At 31.8% G+C, this 23,647-nt stretch overlaps 1 protein-coding gene across 1 annotated transcript in view; it reads left to right on the top strand.

Annotated features, from left to right (window-relative positions):
• Positions 1-23,647, top strand: part of LOC130449502 (chaoptin-like) — a 66,745-nt gene that overhangs the window by 14,412 nt on the left and 28,686 nt on the right. The gene's annotated exons all lie outside the window — the stretch shown is intronic.

Below are 23,647 nucleotides of genomic sequence, written 5' to 3'. Positions count from 1 at the left end.
TTCGAAGTGTGCATTCTACATATGAAAGAGCACTTTTTCCAGAATGGGGTCACATTTTTACAATATATTCCTCCATCTGAACGTTTTTATGTGATCGTTCTAAAGATAATCGAATATCTAAAACTGTCTTTGATTGTTCCCTTTCAGGAGTGTACTGGTTGCTCCAGTTTTCATATACAATTATGAATCGATGCCAGAAATCCAACTCAAACAGTATTAAATCCATACTCATGAATATTTCTTCAGTTAGTATATGCCAAATGCGTTCTTCTGATGTGCCTATAGCCTTTTCTATCTCTTTAACCTTCATCCAACAGCCGCCCAGTAATATTTAGTCAAACAAGCTGATACAACCATATTTGAATTTGGTTACCCACACTTTGACGGTTGTAATTGAAGGTACATATTCACAGTACAAAATGTCTTACTCCAATTTTATTTATTTAAGCGTATTATCTATTTGTAGAGCAAATATTCAATATATTGATAAGTGCTGGTGATAAATTTTCAGACAACCCTCGTATAAATTCATATATCCAGTTTGTCAATTTCAAATAACCTTTGAGGCTGTGTAATATTCACTCGGTATGAAGCGTTATCTCTAAAAAATACACACGACGCTTATTTTCATTCAGGCAACAACTTTATACTGTGTCTATGTATTTGAAATGAAATTCCTCACCTCACATCATTTTAAAATGCCTGGTTCGCAGTTTTCGTAATTATTAAATTCCTCCCATTCCTTTAGTGAATAATTTATAATAATTTCGTTAATAAAATAAAAGAAGAATTTCCAATATCTTATGATTTGGACAAAAGAAGATACATTTTACTTTTATTAGCGATTATTTTCATAAGCAACTGCTACATGAATTCGAAATCACTTTAGACATTAGTTTTATAAGATGAAATTTCAAATTATGATCCAATTATTGCCCCATTTCTCATTTTCCTCCATAACAAAGGATATAACTTAAAACCGCGTTATAGCTGACATTTTGAATGATGATTTTATCAAAAAAAAATCCGTAATTAACGTACTATTGATAATGTCTTACAATTATATCAATTTTTTGCTCTGATTTATCAATAGCTATCAAATGGTTGAAGAAAAGGGAACTTATATTCATGTTAACCTAATGAATTAATTAGAATATGAACTGGCGGTTCTCTATCTCCGAATGGACGATAACATCTATCTTAATAACTCGCAATTTTTTACCCTGTGTTAAAAAAAGTCACCGTTATGTAAAATAATATTTCTGCACACAAAATATCGACGGTTTTCTAACGCAACCTCGTAACTCGATTTTGGGGTTTAAACGAAAAATTAATCGGTAAATTTCTTCGCATCGATCTGTAAAGTTATAAATAAAAATATTCATCCATTTTTTTTATTTAAAAAAATATTCAATCTCTTATCTCAATTCAAAAAACTGTGTCATGCGCAACCTCGCATCTTAAAATTTAATATGGTTATGCCCATTATTGAATTTTTCCTTTCAGCAGTGTGATTTAGTTAGTCAAAATAATGTTTAAGTTATCCTTGGAAGGATCTTCCACAACGTTCGAACAAGAAAATTTCTGTCAATACTGAAATTAAGGATTTATATTCCAAAGAAATCCCGTTAACTAAGAAAAAATACATGGACTTATTATCTCCCAAACCATTAATACCTAAGGACTATCACTCTTTTTATGAAAATTAAAAATGATATTTTTTAAAATCTGCCAATTTTTGTTAACGAAATATATGGCGGGCCAAGTTGTAGCATTACATTATTTACTAAAATAGAAATATTGTTTTTCTGAAACACTAATTAATAGTGCAATATTAAAAAATAACATTTTCAATTGCAATTAAATGAACTCAAGTTAGCTGCGAAGTAAAAGGTTGAGGAGCGCTGGTCTTTGTGGGAGCATGTGACATGTGGAACTGTTTTTGTTTCTGCATGACTTCATCATAAGCCGGCTCAATTGTGATGCTGAATGAAAAAAGGAGGTCATCCGAAAGCCTAATACGAACACAATTTTTTCTTAGTTTCATTATTGAAAATGTTTGTCCGCACAAATAGCTTGTACCAAACGTAGCCTTTATTTTCTGGGCATGGGCAACTATATTTGGGTATTGTGTCCTAGATAAAGACTTATAAAATTCCAATTTGCTCGAGTTCAAAAATAGTTGCTTCAAATGGGTAGTGCGTTCGACGACAGTCGGACTTAGGGGTTTTATGCCCGACATTTACTTCCTTTACTGCCAATTCATGATAATGTAATTTCTGATAAAAAGAAAATTGTACTTAACTTTTGTTTGCTGGTCGCGGGCCGGATTTCAACGCTTTGCGGGCCGGACACGGCCCGCGGGCTGTAGTCTCCCCATCTCTGGTGTAGGCAATGAAAAAAAATAATATTGTATGATTATATCTATTCGAAAAGTCGATGAAAGTGATTAAAACTATTAATGAAACTATGTGATATCAATACTAATACTAGAATTAAGACAACAAATTTATCTAGATTTAAAAGAGTAATATATTGTAGTAATTAAGAACTCTTATTATTTTAAAGTTTAACACTTTTGTTCGAATAAGAATGATTTAAAAAGTTAATTTGTACGCAAAATAAAATGCTTTACAAAACTTTTTCATGTACTTATATTTGTAAATAATACTACGTAATCACGTATGTTACGTTTTTTCCTGTGCAGCAAACACGTATCTCAGAAAATAAAAGAAAAAATAATGATTAAATGTTTCAAATACTAAACTTATCTTGAAAATTTATCAAGAGAGTGAATATTTTTTGAATAAATCAAAAAATAGCTTAAAAAAATTTTCAATTTCATTATAAAACGCTTTTTGTCATTCATAAAAAGTAGTTTTTGAGATACGAGGTTGTGTTAGAAAACCATCGATATTGTCATCATCACTGTCTAATTTCGATTGAGAAGTGCCCTCGATCTTAAAAAAAATGGAATAAATGATAATATCACAACTAAGTACAGAATATTTTATCAGCAGTTGCTATAGACCTTAAAGATTATTCATATTTCTTCTTTTCCTTCCTAACATTTCTTCTCTAATTATTGACTTTTCTCGCTGTATTCGTATCTGGCTCAATTTTTCTCAGTTTTTTCATGTGTAATTCATAAGCAGCTTCTTTTTTGTCTACAAAAACTGCATAGGTCTATTCCCGCAAACATTCTGGTGTACCTGCACAGGTGGATCTCTTCGATAAAACGTAAAGTGTATGGGGACCATTATACAAGGATGATCCCAGAACTACGTGGCCTGACTTAATTCACGGAAATAAGAGTTCTTAGAGGAATGTTTTTCTAGAAGCTCATAAAGACTTAAGAAATTGTACTTCTTGTTCTTCTTCATCCTATGTTACGACTTAGCTCTGTGTGCATCAAAGGTTGCCTAACTGTGATGATGAAGACATTATGATACTGATAAAATAGTAAGTATTTCGAATAAATTGTTAACTCTTGTGCTCAATCGAAATCAATAGTTCATCATAATTAAAAATAAAATATTAACCTATCTAATTTCATGAGGACAAGTATTCCACTTTGATTTAAGAGCGATTATTAAAAAAGAATATACAACTATAAAGATCAATTGTAGGGATCTATACAAGATTAGATGGTGGAATACATTTACTCAAACTCATATATTTGAATACAGTTGGGTTAGTGTAATTTAGCTTGAACATGATATTGCAGTACGTGAACTTCAAGTGATAAGTTTGACTAATGCAATTGATGTTATTTAAAAATCACCTAAAAGCTTCCGCAATTTTGTAAAATAATATGTAAAACGTGGTCTGTTTGAGAGTAGCAATCTTTTCAGATAAATGTTTGTGGAAGCTCAATTTATATTGGTTTTTAAGCATAAGTATAATGAGTGAAATAATGATTAGAAGCTCATATTAATATATATCTATCTCAAATTTTAAAACGTTCAATTAATAATGTTATAGACATCTATTTAATTGGTTAGTATTGGATTCATTTTTATATCAAAAGAAAAATGATATATGTACCGATGGAGCGAAGGCTATGGGTGGCAATATTAACGGGGCTGTACAACATATTAAAAACGTCGCTAGAAACTGTTCTAATAACCATTGTATGATTCATAGATAGGCACTCGCTGCAGAAAAGTTGCTTTCCTCTCATAAAATTGTTCTTGGTGATTTCATAAAGTCTCGGCCGCTAAATAATCGTTTAATCGAAATATTATGTGAAGACATGGGAAGTGTACGTACATCTCTTCTTCTACATACGGAAGTCCGATGGTTATCTTGCGAGTCATATAGAGACAATTGCATAATTTAATATAATAAAGTGATGACAGTGCAGTTCACGCACCTTATTTTCTTATAATGAAACTTGATCATAATTTTCTAACGTTAACAGCAAACATGTGTAGAAACATCCTGTTAACAAATATATACTATTTCTTTTATATTTAATGATATTCAGCATTTACAGTTTTCTCATAAAATCTGAGAATATTTTTAATGTTATCAGCAGACATATGTAGACATCCTGTTAATATAATAACTATTATTTTGTTTCACTTTACTGTATTCAGCATTTTTTCATTTATTTAATGTTTGTTAATTCATTGATACAGTTAGTCTTCATTCTATCACCTATTGTTGTAGTTATCGAGTAAATAAAGTTTTTTGTAAAAGTAAATCTTCACTTTTGAAATATAACTCGCTATAAGATTCTATCGTGTTTTATGGAAGGTCCGTGTATATCTTCTGGAACAAAATTTTGAGTTGAAAGATCGATTATTCGATAGAAATTGGTTATTCTCAATTGCCTATTTGAGCGACAATTTTAACAAAATAAATGAACTTAATTTAACTCTGCAGGGCAAACTGGTAAATGTATTTTCTTCACAAGAAAAGTTTCTGACTTTTAAGAAAAAAATAGTATTCTGTCTCCTTCCTCAGTTATTCCTAGAATTATTACAATATCATTTTATATTTCCTGTCAATCGAATTTTCTCATCAATTTTTTTAATCAAAGTTAAATAAATGCAGTGAATTTACTACACGATGAAAATATATACACTTTTACCATGCATATTTTGAAATTGTTTCAAGAGATTCTGACAAAATATTAACAAAGCTCTATTTAATCTGTTTCCGACTCACTCAAACTCATATATTTGAATACAGTTGGGTTAGTGTAATTTAACTTGAACATGATATTGCAATTTAGAGTATAACACGTGAACTTCAAGTGAAAAGTTTGACTAATGCAATTGGTGTTATCTAAAAACCACCTAAAAGCTTCCGCAATTTTGTAAAATAATATGTAAAACGTGGACTGTTTGAGAGTAGCAGCCTTTTCAGATAAATGTTTGTGGAATCTCAATTTATTTTGGTTTTTAAGCATGAGTATAATAAGTGAAATAATGATTAGAAGCTCATATTAATATTTATCAATCTCAAATTTTAAAACGTTCAATTTATAATTGATAAGAGTTATGTGTGTTTTTATGAGATTCTGCATTTATGTTATTTATAGACATCTATTTAATTAGTTAGCATTGGATTCATTTTTATATAAAAAGAACGTTAACAAATCATTGATTTGCCTCTCAATTTCACATGATGGAAAATATAGGTCTTCACATACACTATGTAATGGCCAAATGGAATAAATTGCATTCTTATTCGGCCATTGTATAAGATTTTTACCAAACATTGAACCTTACTGCATCTTAAATAATAATTTGTCTGCGCGGTTTTGACAAAAACAAAAAATTACTGAAATAGTTTATATAAATCTATATATACAGGGTGTTTCGGAATAGCACTCTAATCTATTGGGAAATGATTTATAGGTTAATATAAGGAAAAGAGTTGATTTAACAAAACTTCCAAAAACGCTTCGTGAGCGATTTATAATGAGCGATAGATTTCGCCCGGATTCCTCATCCACCAATAATAGGAAGCCATTTTGAATATCTCAGGTGTGAAATTGTCAGGCAAATTTGTTTGGTCTATACGTATTTTGACCTGAAAATTGAATAAAATGGGTCTCAGATCTGTAACTGTAATAGTTTTTACGTAAACTGACGTAAAATACAAAAAAATCTACTCCAAAATACACTTTTTTACGTTTGGAGTAAAATAACTTCGTTAAATGTCTAATAAATGCAACTTTTGAATAAAACTTAAAGAAAATTCAATTCTGAAGAAATTGATGTGGTCAGCCTCAATAAAAAGCAAGAAAATTATTTGTTTCCATTCTATGAATTGTAATAATATTTTAAATTTAAGCTTTATTTTAAATTGTTGACAATTTAATTCCGGGCAGCATTCAAGGTACTTTACTCTAGAGCAAAAATCACATTTTTTGACAAACCTCGTATACGACTGAAAAAATTTAACATCTGATCATCGAATTCCAGGTTTTGGACTATGCAGAACTTTTTATAAAGAATACCTTTTTTTCATAAAATTAATAATAAAAAAGTTTCCCATACGCCGCCAACTTACGTGGACACACTGTATATAAATCAATATTAGACATCCTTTATACATGGTAATGAAACTAGGTATTAAAAAACTCACGCGAAAGCAGACGAGATCGAATACGAAACGAAACAATGACAGAATATACAACCAGAACCTTTAGAACAATTAAAAATAACAGCTTTAGAATTCAAAGTAATAGACCGATAAGAAAATGTATGAGAAGTTAAATAAATACAACTTGAGTGAACCCATTTCTTTCAATGATAAGTTAAGATGCTATTATAACTATTCCTAAAAAAATGAATAATTTCTTTCAACACACATTTTGAAACCATTTATTTGATCACGATAGAAATACTCGTAATGTTGGATTCTGAGATTCTGCGGGGCTGAGATTTCATTGAACTACCATGTATAAATCCGAAAATCTCTCGTAATGACACCTCATATATATTAAATCCCTTATTGACTCACCGTTATATGTGTTCAGTTTATGTTCCTCTATACGTTCATTAATTGACATGAAACTCAAATTAGGATGACGCTGCAGTGAGGAAATTTTCCCGGGGTTGTTTAACATGCCCATAAGGAAACTATTCAACAACAATGTTTGGTTGATTATAGGAAAGAATTTTCCAAGCAAAAGTTGATTGCGTGTTAAATTATCGACCGTCCGTAGTGGCGCATTGACGCTTCGTAATTGGTTTAAAGTTTAAAATGCTCGACATTCCGTTCAATTAGCTACATGCAATATTAATTTCCATTAAGGCTGTTTCAATATTCTGAACAGCTTTATACAGACAGAACTTTCCAATTTCTATCGAAAATGACATCCAATATGTAATAAACTGAATACACTGTTTACTACCACAAGTACACTTACGAACGTTTAGAAACTCATTGATTTCAGAAATGGTACTTCTTGTACTTGATTAGGCTAGAATAGAACTAATACGACAAGTTTCAAGTCTGGGAAAAGCGGAATAACCGGATGAAGAGATGGAAATCTCCATACTTATTCGCGAATTACCACAAGAAGTACTACAAATTTTCAAATTGAACTAGTAGTTCCTTATATTAAGGTCCGAATGAATGAATATTAACTGAAATTTCAACCCAAAAGTCCGTTTTAGATTTCATTATCGGAATATTGCTAGAGAATATTGGGGACAACTAAAATAGTCACAATACAATAGGTTGCCTTTATGCCTCTATCTATTCATTACGTATTCATTTGTTTGACATCGACATATTATTGATTATATATCAGGAGTCGTTTTCAAATTAAATTGTCAAAAGTTCTAGTTCTTTTTTAATTTGAAACCAAGAGGTTGTGGGCCCAGATTTACGCCAACTATAGTAGCTTAAAACATGGACGTGTCTTAATCAAGTTTGTATTTTGAACTGCTGTGTGACTGTGCTATAGCAGACCATGAGCACGTCAGGATCGTCTGATTTCAAGGTCTCTATTGAGAAACTGAAGGATCAAAGCAACTGGTCACGTTGTAAAAGGCAAATCTTACTGCTGAAGCATCGAAAGGTTTTGGATACCGTAAATGGTAAGTTGATATTGGCTGCAGATGGTTCCAACAAGGATGGACTCGCTTATTCAGCTTTTTTGCTGAATACGCTGAATGTTACCAATAAGGAACTCACGTCTTCTTGTGAAACGACCAAGGATATTTGGGCCAAGTTGACTTCTGTGTATGAGCTGAGCTCAAGGCAGAGATTAGATGGGCTTCTGAAATCTTTCTTTTCTTATGAAATCATGAATGCTCAGGATGGAATTGTCAATCATGTTGCGTGCCTTCATCGTGATTTCAATGAGGTCAATGTCGAATTGAAGAGGCTCCAACAGGCTGAATTAATATTGATGAGGCGGATCATGTCAGCTCTCACTCCCCCTATTTAGAATTTAAAAGTGACTGAGAGATTATTCCTATTCAAGATAGTAGCCTCGATAATTTAACGGAACGTTTGAGACTGATTGATAAACGACTACTCATATATAATAAATAAAATGTCAATGTCGAAAAAATGAATAGCTACAAAATCCAATACGTAAACGGTAAGTCAATTGTTGTTGTCTTGTGTTTGACCAAGAACGAGGTAGCTGGCTCCAACACCTTCTCTCAAACACTCAAACTCCAATAGATTTCCCATTAGCTGAGAACTTTACATTGTCAAAAGTTCTAGTTCTTTTTCAATTTGAATCTAACCCAAGACACCTTAGCGGACATTTTATTATCTATTGATCTGTATCCACCATGTAGACGTCTGAAGTGATAGATATATTCTCAAGAGTGTAAGGAATAAAATATATCAATATCAGATCTGGTAAAATACTCTCAAAATTATATTCATTTTTTGCCATATTCAAAATTGTCTGCCTTAATCTTATCCACGCGATAATTATCTGCCATTGTTATTTTCCGATAGTATATTTTCAGATTTCAAAACGGCAGATGTGGTAAAATAAATTTTAATTCACCAAAAATCAATATCTGCGCACTTGTCGCGTCCACCAATTTGGGCTTATTGAGTCCCCAACTCATGTATGGTAGGTATAAAGACGTCTGTGCACAGAAACTCAGGTCTGGTTAAAATCCATATACATAAGTAGGCGCCCACTGGCCCTTAGACTAGATGAAATAAAAGGTACATCAAAGAGATGGCGTAGAAAAAATATTTTACACCACCAACCTCGTTAGATAATACCCAAATCTCTACTCACGCAAAACAAATTTTATAACTATTATAAATTCAACTATTAGATCGTGAAAACTTTTAATTGAGTAGATACCAAAAAGTTTCCCTCGCATTTGGCAAAGTGCAATGTTTTTAGTTCAATTAGATACCAAAAGACGGCTTCAATTAATTCAAAACTAAAGTCTCGAAAAGCACGACGAAAGTAGAATTAACATTTCAAATACAAATACTCCTTACTTTAACTTCAAAAGATTTTCTTGACTGAGAAATAAACTTCATTCCGAATAAATTGCAATTCAATGCTCAGGTGATAATATACAAACTTTTAGGTGTTTTTCAATATAAACAAACGAGCTCGCTAGTGCACAGTGTCCTAAAGGACTTAGATTCATCAACCTTGAAATGGTTGAATTTGTGGAACGATTCAAGATAAAAAGACAATTTTTGTTTGAAATCACTGTATTATAATTCCAAAATAGTGTAATATCCCTTAATTATAAGCTCCTCAGAAGAAATTGAGTTTATTCAATGCCTCCTACTCATACCAGAAGTCATGTAAGCGTATACCAAGAAGGGTATTCTAATCGTTCAAAGCCGAAAACTAGAAGAATTGAAAAATATCTCAGGGAGTATTAAAGCATTCCATATTAATCGTATACATCCTAGCATAATCCACAATCCATTTATAGAAACAGAGATTCTAGACGTTTGAGAAGTTATCAAAGAACATTATTTAGCTTCTTAACAGTATACAATACTTTTATTAGTAGATTCCGAATTGCTGCTGATATTCTGTAGATTCATTTAACATAAACGGGTGCTACGAAGGATCATTTACCAATGATTCAACAAACTGGTGTTGACACAACGATGAAAATTCGTATGTAACCAGATAACTCCATTTTCAAGAATAATTTAAACTCATTTTCTTCACCCCTAGATTAAATGTTCCATGCTTTTCAACCATGTACATAACCAGTTACATATTAAGTGAATACACGTAGATGTTGATTTTCCTGTAAAAGTCCAGCTCTATCAGCAGATTCACACATTTATGATCCCGTTTTATTAAAAGTATTAAGAAGAAAACTGTACTTTATTTCAGTGAAGACAAAATAATTACTTAGGGTGTAAATTATGGAAGTCGCAGAAGTCATTTACCATGATTGTATAATGCTGCAAAACGTACAGAAAATTTTGCCAAGGATCAATTTGTATATTAAAGAGGATGTGCATTAGAAAATCATTTTCTTTTCCTCCAATTGCGGTCTGAGGTGACTTGAAGATTATCGTTGAACATAATCCAAAAAAACAGTAACCCTGTTCCCTGTTCGGGCCGATGGAACTGTATTTGCCGTTTTAGGGGCAGGTTCGCCCTTTTGTAATCCTCTGTCTTCACTATTTTTACGTTTCAGGAATATAGTGTTGGATTTAGGTTTCATCCACAGTTATGAATGGATGCAAATAATCAGACTTATTTTGCTCAAAACGTGTCAAGAAGGGCTAGCGAAGGTTCATTAGAATGCACTCTGGTCCAAAATGAGCAAGCACAGAATCCATATTGCTCACGCATGCTTGAATTTTTATTCACCATATGACCAATAAGTTGTTGTGTTCTATCTTTCTAATATTAATCCAAGAAACGTCAATTAGCATTTGTTGATTTCGTAGTTTTTTTGCTATACCGAATGCTCTCTATTTATCAAGTTGATACCGTTACATTTGAATTCGGTAGCCTAAACTTTTACCGTCTTGAATAGAGATTCGATTCAGATTTTCAAACTCCTACTTCATTGACGTATTACCTTTCGAAAATAAATATTAAATGACAGCTTGATACTCATTTTATTCTATTTTCAAAGAAATATTCTCAACGACTCATTCATACAATTGTTGTAATTTATTAATTAAGAGTTCACACACAATTTTGACTCTTTCCCGTCTAGCCATAATTAAACACAATAAAAACAAAAATAAATAAAAAACGTACTAGATGTGCGGCGGTTCGTTTCTGGTCGCAACGCCTTTCAGACACTAATTTGTGTGAAGTGGAGGTCGAGGTCGAGACATACGCAGAACGAATAGTATTCTCGCCCAGTCTACGATGTGTGAACGCGCCTCTAGATTCACAATATATGAAGAAAAAAACACGGTTTTCTTTATGACAAATATGACGCACGTTATGCAATTCCAATTGTAGAAAGTTAGTAGCAGCAAAGGATTTGGTTGAGCAGTGGTAGTCATGAAGAAAAGACAATAGCCTTGCATAAGGTCGAAGATATTCATCAAATGCAATAATAATTAGGTGTATTTATTCTTGATAGCATAACAAACAGCATAACTTCTAGTAATAATATAATAAACGTCATATTTTGTTACTATGTTTATTTTCTTGCGTCTCTCATATCTTTGAAGCATTCTCCTATGTACACTTTGTATGATTCAACGTAGTTATTCATTCTTTTCTCTCAGTTTTACCATAATTTACAAATTAGATTCACGCTGTGGGTATTTCTTATAAAACTCAAAAAGAATCCCTGCTATATTCATTTATGTACAAACTTTCTTTTGGCTAAAATATAAAAGGATAATCAGCTTTTAGAAATTTTTTTCGGTCGATTTTGTACAACGGATTAGAACACTGCATTCGATAGCAAATAACAGAAAACAGTTTTTTTGTCTTTCGAATATAATGGAATTCTCAATCAAGAAATTAACGACGGTCTTATACTCTTGACTGGTGATAGATCTGTATTCTTTGTGCAAACATTAAGTGATGAACATTAGTAACCACTGAAAAGATTTCGTGGAACAGCGAAAGTCTCTCAAGACAAGATTGATGTGGGCGATGAAAGAACTTTGCCGTTGATAAATTACAGCGAGGTTTCAATAGTTTTGATAGTTGATTTTCACGCTTTCAAGAGCAGTAACTCAACAACATATCGTAACAACAAATACAAGCATTTAATGATACCATTAATAGTGGGTGTGAATCAATCTTACGCCAATTAATATTCTAAAAGATACTAAAAAATGTTATTGAGAAAAATAATAGACGTCTTTAAGTATAACTCAGTTACAAACCAAACATGAGATTTTTTAATTAAAAAAACCTTGAATATTATACCGAATTAGGATTGCTGATATATTTTTGAAGCTTCTGATATAAAGTTTGATTAAGTTAAACTAATTTACTTCCTGGCACCTAAACCTTCCCACACAGTATTTTCAATTTATCCAAAGAGTTATTTTTTTAAACTCTTAAGGCGTATATGTAGTTTCCACAGTCTATTCCATCCATTTCTATCCATTACTTTTCTGTCACTATGTCAACTTCCTCATTCCATGTTTCTTGCTATCGATGTCCTTTTCTTTCTTTCAAGTAAGTCGTATATGGAGCCTTCACAGTCTCTTCCATTCATTTCTATCCGTTACTTTCTATCGTTATTTTAACTTCCTCGTTTCTTGTTTTCCTCGGTTCTTCGTTTATAGTTTTTTTTTCTGATCTTGCTTTGTATACTCTTCTGACAATTCATTTCTTGTAACATTTTCAACTATCTGCTACACTTTTACTATTCCAGTATCTATCTATCATTTCTTATTTCGTCCAATCTCGATTCTTTTCTATCTTCTTTAGATATTTAATCTCTACGCTCTGTATTTTGTTTCTTTGTCTTTGCTTTATGGTTCATGTTTCTATCTGTATGAAAGTGACTTCTTGTTTTAAACATTTGTGCTTTTGTTTGTTTTGAGATGTCTGACTTTGTCAGGACGGTGTTTTCAATGCTTCCAAAGAGTCTTCTTGCTGCCGATGTCCTCTTCTTTCTTTTATACTCGTAAGTCGTATATGGAATCTCCACAGTTTCTTCAATTCATTTTTATCCATTAATTTCTATCATTATTTCAACTTCCTCGTTTCTTGTTTTTCTTGGTCTTCGTTTTCAGTTTTTTCTTCTGATCTTGCTTTGTATACTCTTCTGACCAATTCATTTCCTTATATTTTTGTAACATTTTCAACTATCTACTGCGATTTTAGTATCTATTTATCATTTCTTATTTCGTCCAATCCCGTTTCTTTTCTATCTCTTTAGATATTTAATCTCTACGCTCTGTATTTTGTTTCTTTGTCTTTGCTTTGTGGTTCATGTTTCTGTCTGTATTGAAGTGACTTCTTGTTATTTGTGTTTTTGTCTGTTTTGGGTATATCTAACTTTTATCAGGACGTTATTTTTAATACTTCCAAAGAGTCTTCTTGCTGTCGATATCCTCCTCTTTCTTTTATAATCGTAAGTCGTATTTGGAGCTCCACAGTCTCTTTCATTCATTTCTATCCGTTACATTCTATTTTCCCGTCTAATAATAATATTTAATTGCAAACATGCAGCATACTTGTTTAATTTTTGCTATGGATTTATATACTAATTATTACCTATTACCATCATCTATCATTTTGTTAATCATTGTGGTTTTTTATTCTATTTGGATTTTTATTTAGCTATTTTTATTATTTTATTATTGATTTTTAGTTTTTACAAGCTTTTTTCTGCAAATTGTAACAATTTTTTGATCTCTCTATGAACGTTTCTTAGAAATATGTAAAAAATTAACAAAAAACCCAAATATGCATGCAATATACATTTAGCATAGAATACATTTTCCAATAGTAATTTATCTTTGCTATTCTTTTAAATAATATAAAAAATTTTGTTAAGCTTACTCTCCTTACTAACTGTAAGACAAATTGTTGAGTATTTTGCATCAATAGAGATAGAATTTTGAGCGAATTTGGAGCTTGAGGTATCATTTTATTTTCAAAAAAGGATCTCTATATTAGAAATAGTTTGGAAATGCCTGAGCTATACATATAATAAATTCCACACATACAACCCAAATTTATAAAATAGTGTATATTGCTGTAAATATATAGATGTATAGCTATTTATCTCTAACCTTTAGTAAATTTGAAACGTAGAAAGTAAATATTTCATTCAAGACATAAGGAAACGTTAGTGAGTACATGCAATCTCATAGAGAACAAAAGGTTGAGGAATCAATAACATCGAGGCGTTCCAGACGAAAAACGTTCCTAAAAATTAATAGCTTTTTGTTTTCTGTTTTTTAACTAAAATGTAGAATAGCGATAGAAAAGCATGTCACGTAAAATGAAATTGAACTCCAAAAAGTTTAATTGGAGTTTCTGAATGCCAAATCAGTAAAAAATTGAGAACGATGCTATACTTACATCTTGACGGCAGAAAAACATTTTAAAAAACATTACGAATTCTTTTCTGCCTCTCATAATTACTTTCAATTTAAATTCCTCAGAGATAAAAGAGAAGGAATTGTAGACAAGAAATTGTGAATAATTTAATATAGCGGCGGCTCAAAGGAACGTCTGGATTTAAATTTTATAAGGGTGAGAAATCACTAGCAATTAGCTTCTGTTAGATTGTCCTGTTTATTGAAATTCAATCCAAATGTATGCATCATCGGGGACAGAAATTATAGTCGAAGTACAATGTGAAAACATGTATAAGAACATAACAATATTGAAAATATTTACGTCAATTGATTTAGAATGGCGGTTAGCTGAAATGTTTTTCTCTCCTAACAAAATTATGAAATTCATGATTCAATACTCAAGTTGACACGTGTGATAATTGAATTTTTGATTGAAATTTTATACGAATATATTTTAAAAGCTGGTATGAATTTGTTTTTATGTCTGGCTCCTATAGAGGGCGCTAGTTACACGGTTAATACCATAACTTTTTCAATATTAGATTCATTAAGCAAGATTTCATGTGAACTTTGATTTAAATGGTGATAAATACCTGGATTTTTTTCAGTAAAAACTTATTCGAGATATTAAGAGATTAAATGCTAAACGAGCGAAAATTTCTATTTTTTATGCATGGTGGAACTCCACCGCACTTTAACAGAAGGTGTCGTAATTGGTTGAGTAACCATTGTCCGAATCGATGGATTGGTAGAAGTACAGAAGCTCCGATTCATTCATTGAAAGACAGAATTCAACCTCACTTTGATGATCCCATAGCTAACTCCCAACCATTTAGAAGATTAATGAATTCCTTAAAAAATTAGAAAAAAGTATAGACACCTACTCTGATTGAATTCTATTATACGTTATTAGCCTGTTTTTAAATTTTCATGTTGTGATTTTTTATTTAATTAATACATTCATAATTACTTCATACCAGCATCGGTTAATACTTCATAATTTTCAAATCAAAATATTCCGATAACGGTACACAGTATCGAGATATATCAAGAATACCTTTCACGTTATTTAAATAAGTTATTTTAGTAATACACAGATAATTTTAAGAAATATATGTTGTTTCTAAGAAAAAAAGTTTTTTGTAACTGCTATCAGTTATCAAAACTTCCGCAAACTCATAATCCATAGAATAATTTTCATAGAAAACGTGGGAAGTAAGCGAGTATCTGTCTGGATATAATTTATTGTCATATTTTCATAAGAGGTTTTCCAATTGGAGGGTGACCTCTTAGATTAACCAATATATTTTTCATCACATTTAGAGGAATTGAATTTCATAAACCATATGAGACAATTTATTGTAAGGTGTTCTATCTTTGATTTTACTGAATGCGCATTAAATTGTCGTATTTTATTTGTAAGGTACTAGCAAATTATCAATTTCATTATTGCTATTTTACTTTCATAGCCTAGATCCTCATATACAATTTACTATAGAAAAAAAATGCTGGGCAATCGTTATCTTTTTTTGAAACCAAATTGATTAGAAACGAAGACAAATTTTTAATCAACTGGTTTAGCAAATCTACAATTATATCAATTATCATTCATATCACCCATGTAACACTAAAATAAATTCATACAGGTGAAAAGTCCTTAGAATTTCTCATCCAATATTTCATGAAAAGAACTCCAAAATACTTCACAAATTTCTTTATGAAAACTCGTATCCTCCATATCTTTGGAAACTAATTCTATATAATAAACCTGACATTAACTTCGACATCGGGCAACTAGCTAAAATCAGTTACTCCTAATCTTTCCGGAATCTTTGAACAACATAATAAAAAATTTCATTGCGAATTCACCAAAATCAGAGATAAAATTGTGATAAAAAAATACATAGATTAATCTAAAAGGTTACTCACTAATCGGATAACCTTTCACAAAAGTGACAGCACATTATACCCTGACAGATGTTCTCTGGAAAGACATATATTTTTCGAAATCTATTTTATAGAAACATTATAAGCTGACGATTAAAACTACCTTACGGTCTTCAGCTTGGCTACTCTTGACTTCCGATTAGCACTCTTAGTGATTTTTTCGTTGTTATAGTGTCTAATTTACTGGAAATACTGTTTTGAGAAAATATTAAAGTGGTTTCTCATTGCGTTCCTCATGCCATTTATTCTAAATCGAATTCAATCGATTTTATACTTTCCGAACAAGCTTTCGTTACATAAGCTGATAGCTGAGGAGAAATGTTAATAGTTATTTAGACAACAGAGCTTTGTCAGTTTTCTTGAAGAATATACTATGTACAGATAAAGTTCTTGTTCGAATCAACCACACAACCCAAAACACCATTTATCAATAATTTACAATATTTATAATTCGTGCTTATTGAATCTATTTTAACGTGGATGATAATGAAATCGAAACCAAATAGTTAAGCCGAGCAACTTGAAATATTCCCAAATTAACTAGAGATTAAGCGACGACGATTCATCAAAATTATTTATACAAAACAGTGAAAAATGAAATTAATTAGAATCTAGAGATTCCGAAGTTAAAACTAATTTTCAACGTTACACCAAGATTGTTGCTCACATCTACGTGTTTAATCAATGACGAGCGTAATTATCAACCGTAACAATTAATGTACCCAGGAAACATTTTGTGCTAGGGCAAAAGTACATGAGCTATCAACACGCTTCACTCTGACATGACATACACGCAAAATGCATGATATAAGGCGATTACAAGAAATATCAGTTAATTGTTAGTTAAAAATAAATATAACACCCATGCGACAACATGAAAAGATTGAAAATAAAATAAACAATGTTTTTATCGATGATATATAATCAAACTACAAATTTTTTCATAGAATATACGCCATACTTACTTTCTGTTTTGTTGTACTTAGTCGCTTTTGAGTCTATTAATAATAATACATCCATGTCTTTACTTTGTGTTTGCCATATACAAAGTATACTTGATGCAAAAAACTATTCGTATGATTCACTTGGAGTAACTTCCTTACCCCCTTCACACCAGTAGGTGCATACCATGGAAGTAGAGGATTATCCAGCAAGACTGACAAACGCTCGTTGATTTCTAGATAAACAACGAGTTGATGATACATTTCTTGGAAAAGTAGTGCTTACTAATGAAGCTGGTTTCACACGGAACGGCTTTATTAATTCCCCTAATTTACATTTATGGGCAGATGAAAATCCTTACGACAAGAGTGGTGGGTAATAATTTAGTAGGTCCAAAATGATTTTCCACCCAGGTTATGTGATATTCCTCTACACATTCGAAGACACATGTCGTTCATGCACGATGAAGTGTCTCCCCACTTCCTAAATAATGTAGAAAAGGATTGGTCAAGGAGTTCCATTTACATAACCACCACGTTCTCTCACCAGAATATTGCAATGCTCTTCCAAGTTCTAAGAAATGCCCTCTGTAGACTTCGGACATGTGTAGGAGTGTAAGGTACCCACTTCGAACATTTTTAATAGTTTTTGTGTTTTTATTTGATAAGTTGTAGGCTAACCAACTAAATGTTTCTACACTTCAATTTTTTCTCCATGTAAGTAACACGATTTTCGACAGTATGAAGTTCATTTAAAAATGTTTTATTGTGTTTTAAAACCTCCTGTAAGTATTTTCAATAGATAATTACAATTTATGGAATTTTTTTCCAGAATGTCTCTTAGTGGCGAATGTACAACGATCTAAAAATCTACATATCACCTAAGCCATAAATTTTCTCGAATTAAACAAAGAGAGAGGTTTTACTAGAGTAACTCTTCTGGAATCATGACACTGGAGTAAACCTCTGCGGTGGTACCTGGACGTTGTGAAATGGAAGAGATTGCTAAAGGTGGGGCATTGCTAGTTAACTAAGTTTCTAGATTGTGGAAAATGAAGGGTAATACAAAGGACACAGAAGAAGATTTGTGAATTATTTGTAGTTGAACCACTTTCTTATTCCATACTTTCGGACAGTAGAGATTAAAATTAGTGTTTATCTATTAGACACCACCTTTCTATTAATGTGAGTTTTTTAGTTTTTTGACATTATAAATAATGACTGGACCGTCAAAAAGGTTGAGTCTTGGTGATAAAAACTCTGAAGAAACTGTAATATAGTGGTTTGATGAACCTCAAGATGACGCAAGTGATATAGACGAAACTCTAGAAGATAAGTATTCATAATCCAAATATGACGGTGCCTTTGAAGGTCCAAAAAACGAACAAAAGGGCATTGGTAGTGGAAACAGGGCATCGTAAAAATTTGAAAACGAAAATAGGAAATATGCTATATACGTGTATGGTAGAAGCAAGCTTAGATGGTACCGAATGGAACCCCGTCCTTCATACTGCACTAGAGAACATTATATTGAAATGAGAATTCTGATCCTTGAAAGTAGGCCACGTGATTTCGGTCGAAGAATACACGTTCCTTTCCATTCTTCTCCTGAGGAGAATTTGCCTAAAGTATCGCATTAGACCAACCAAAGGCTCGAAAAATGAAAAGTAAAAATATGATGTGAGAATATAGTAGAAACAAAAGCTTTTCTAGAGAAGATCCCGCTGCTGTGATTTCATTATTTTTTAGTAAATTTATAGACAATGGTAATAATTTATATGGATTGGGACATTCAGCGACAAAAGACGAAATGCTAGTTAGTTTGGGGATTCAAAATGTACAGGCTCCAGAAGCCAAATATTTTTGCAACCAACTCAGGCAGTTATATACATTACAAAGCCGCTGTTTGGAATCAAAAGAACCATAACAATCGATAAAATGTTTACTTCGATGAAGCTAATAAATCTCTTATGAAAAAAATGGCCTAACATACTGAAAAAGTCCTCTGTCGTTGCTATTAAATTGAAGTAGAATTGTAGGATCAATAGATTATGGATTCGGAGAAGAGGCTTCTATGATTTCTTGTCTAGGCAAAAAAGAAAAAGCCATGTTCATGTCCCAGAAGCCAGTTAATATGGTCATTCCTCTTTTTGCTCATGAACGATAGTATCTACACGAATCCTGAAACACAGAAGCCTGAAATGGCCGAAAAATGTGCCAAAAGCTCAAGTGGTCGTATTTGCCGGTGGCCAACAGTATTCTTGACATTTTTACACCAGTCCTTCAAAAACATTGATACTGCTAAACTAAAATCTTCGTTTACTAAAAAGCTAGCGAATCAATTAGTAAAGGCGAAACGCTTTATAAATAATACTGCGTATACCATCCGTAAATCCGTATTTTATGAGCAAAATATCTCTAGATTAACATAAACCATGTTTCATATGCCCAACAGCTGTTCATCAAATGACCAGATATGTAAAATGTAAACTCCCAATTTGATACAATGTTACAATGTTTTTTATATAGTATTCAATTAATCTACAGAATTTGTTTGTACTCCAGGACAATTTATGAGTATCTAGAGGCGGTTTGAGAGATGTTTTGTATGTTAACTTGCTGTTTAATTAAAAGAATAACGTTATATTGATTGTGCTACTTTAAAAAAATTACACCTGTCCTGTGATAAAAGTAAAATGTCAGTTTCTATTAAAAATTATTTTTTCAAAAATGTAATTACTTCCCTAGGACTCAACAATAGTTCCACCTTTCCTGTTAAGGGTTTATTTTAGTTATACAGTAGATGTAAACAAAATTTTATAGTAAATTCTAATTCTAAAACTTCTCTCAGATTTTCTAACTAGTTGTGGGGTAGTTTTCAATTATATTAACCCCCAAGTTATATTCTTCTACAATAAACCCTTAAAAGGTATGCTGAAATAAATTTGCAGACTTTCCTTTCAGATGGTAAATTAAATCCACATATTATTGGACTAATACCCGCCGTGTAATATATTCGACGTATCCGAGGTCCTGGACTATCTGCTGGTTTATATTATGTAAAAGTACCTAGCATCTCATGCGATAAAGCAAAGTGCTCCGAGGTAGTGGCTCGTTATTCGTTCTCTTTCATTTTTATGAACTTCTTCTCCTGTAATATTTATAATTCGTGCCTCTTTTATGCTCATCTCCTATTATTACTATAGCAGTCGTTTATGTACTCTTATATATGTGAATATATTTCACCTTTATGTTTGTGTACATTTTCCAGCAGTTTTTACCATTTTTTTTCAAATTTACTAAACTGCTCTATAAAAATTTCGCAATGTGAATTTGTTATGAATCCAAACGTTAAAGAACAATTCAAAGTTATTGAGACAATATAATCGTTTCGATATTAGCACCGTCTAGTATGTAATACATTGAACACAGTGCTTCTTACAACTTTAAACAACTCAGTATAACTGCTGACTTCTCATCTCAGATGTTTTCTGTTTTGTCGGAAAAGTTTTCACTGAATAAATAATTATAAAATTGGAGTTGTACTCTTGTGTGATAAGATCTGTTGACATACAATTTTTTTAAATTATCAATGTTATTTTTAGCAATCCATCTATTGTCTATGAAGATTGTCCCCGAAGCACCTGGTTCAACAAAGAAAACACAAACGTTTTAGGAAAAAATGTTCAATGAGTTTGATACCCTTTTTATAATAAGAATCGTCAAGCTCCTGCCGACATTACCTCTTAATCGTTGTGAAATCTTGTGTGACACTGAGCAATTTTTTTAGGTCAACAAAAAATAATCCGAGGGGCTGAATCTGGCGCATAGGGTGCATAAGGTACTAATTTACTTCTATTCAGTAATTTTGCCCATTGCAATAACGGTTGTGTGCATTGTCTTGATGAAACAAAACTTTCTTCTTAGCCAAATGCGGCTCTTTTGGTTTGATTCTTTTGTTCAAACGTTGCAATAAGCTCGCATAATACTCGTCGTTAATAGTTTCTCCTTCTTCAAGATAGTCAATGGAAATTATCACACGTGCATCCCAAAGAACCAACAATTTGATCTTATCTGCAGATGGAACGGCTTCTTTGGAGCCGGTTCTCCCTTTTCAGTCGATTGTTTTGATTTCTCTTATGTTTCGGATGTGATGGACCCACGTATCACTTATGATTATGAAACTTCGCAAAAATTCGGTTTTATTCCTGTGAAATATAACCAAACACTCCGTGGAAACATCTTCACGTCACTGTTTCTGTTCCATTGTGAGCAAACGCGGCATCCATCTTGCACACAGCTTTCTCATGTTCATGTCGCAGTTAATATGCGACGTACCGCACTTTTTGAAATGCTTACTATGTCTGCTAACTCGCGCCCCTCCAGTCCACGATCAATCTGTGTCGCTTTGTGGATTTTCTTCAGCATTTCTGGAGCCGACGCCTCGTTTGGTTAACCACTGCGATGCTGGTCTTCGCAGAACTCGTTCAAAGTCTGCCACTAATATTTTATTGTTGATAACGAAGGAGTAGTCTCACCCAGAGTAGAATATAGTGCAACTTTTATATTGGTTGAGCTAAGACCTTTCAAATAAAACTATTTCATCAAATAACGATAAACATTTTTTTCCATGTTCACAAATTCCCTATTGATGGCAACCAAACAATTACTAAACAATGTGGCATCTTCAAACTTGAAACATATGCCGCATAGATTGTGTTTTTTCTATTACAGTGGTATTTTCCAATCAATTACCACTACCTCTAGGTCAGACCAGGTAGTTATACATAATTGTGGTGATTGTGGTGATAAAATACACTTTTCTTTGTTTTCTATTAATTTTATGCGAGTCTGACCAATCTTCTGTTGTTAAACTCGGTCTATAACACTTCGGTTTTTCCTACGATACAAAAAATCATTTTTAACTCTAATAGATAATAAAACTCGTTTACCAGATTTCGTAATGTTATTTGATCTACAACTACGAGGGTTGTCTGAAAAGTTTTTGACCTAACCAAAAAACAAGACATTTTTTTCCATATTCTTCCTTATTTTCTAACATAGTCCTTTTAACAACAGCACACAAAGCCCAGTTCAAAACTTTTTTGAAATTCGAAAATATGAGGCATATTTTTTAAGTAAGTACCGTTTTGCGATTCCGCCGCTGCAACTCCAAGGTTTCTTCAGCAAGGCCAGACGTATTTGGATCTATGTTTAAAAATTTTTCATTTTATACAGGGTGTGTATAAAAAGTGTTCAAAGTTCAACTTCATAAATATCAAATTTCTTCGTTGTTTCAAATAGAACTACCCGGTTTTTGCTATTTTAATGCGAGGGGAAAAAATAAGGCACATTCATACATACTTTCCTTTTCCTTAATCTTACCGTTATTCAGATATTAAATGTTTTCTGTAAATTTTCAGAGATGCAGATATTATTTTGACCCGTTGTTACAAGCACTAAAAAATAAAAAAGTATTTTTCTTTTTCTTGTTAAAGTAAGTCTAGTAAAAAACAAATCAAATTGTTTTTACTAATCCTATTCCAACTTTTAGTCGTTTCCAAGATATTTGAGGTTTTAAATTATTATTGTATTTTGTAACAAGTTTTAATTTTTTATGTATACTTTTAGTGGGCTCTGTAATAAATGACAATTATTTAACTTTCATTAAATCGTTAAAATGGCTCGTTCTCAATTTGAATCGAATAAATAAAATTTAGACCACACCTGCATCTCTAAAAAATTTACAGAAAACATTTAATATCTGGATAACGGTAAGGTTAAGTATAGGAAAGTATACATGAATTTATGAATTTGCCTCATTTCCACCCCTGAATGCATCGAAATATGAAACACCGTATGGTTCTATATAAAAAATAAAGATATTTGATATTTATGAAGTTAAACTATGAACACTTTTTATATACACACTGTATAAAATGAAAGATTCAAATACGTCTGACCTTGCTTAAGCAACCGAACAGATATCATTTTCATATCTTTCTTTTCTATATCAAAAAGCATGCATTTTTCGAAAACAGTCTTTAGACAAAATTATACTAAAATTTTACGAAAATTTCAAAAATGTATTAATATACAGGGTGTTTCATTCAAAATAACAAAGTAACAGTCGACTTCCGGTAGAAAATCGACTTTGAAAATATTTTAGTTAAAAAGATCGTATCCGAAAACTCAAACGTAGAAATTTTCATGATTTTACTATAAGTTAGTTTTAACTTATAACGCAATATTAATTACAAATAATAACAAATGTATTCTGATCCAATTTCTCCAGTGGTTGT

Source organism: Diorhabda sublineata, chromosome 10, assembly GCF_026230105.1.
Source record: "Diorhabda sublineata isolate icDioSubl1.1 chromosome 10, icDioSubl1.1, whole genome shotgun sequence".
Taxonomy (NCBI): domain Eukaryota; kingdom Metazoa; phylum Arthropoda; class Insecta; order Coleoptera; family Chrysomelidae; genus Diorhabda; species Diorhabda sublineata.
Note: the sequence above shows the minus strand (reverse complement) of the source record. Positions and strands in the feature narration are given on the sequence as shown.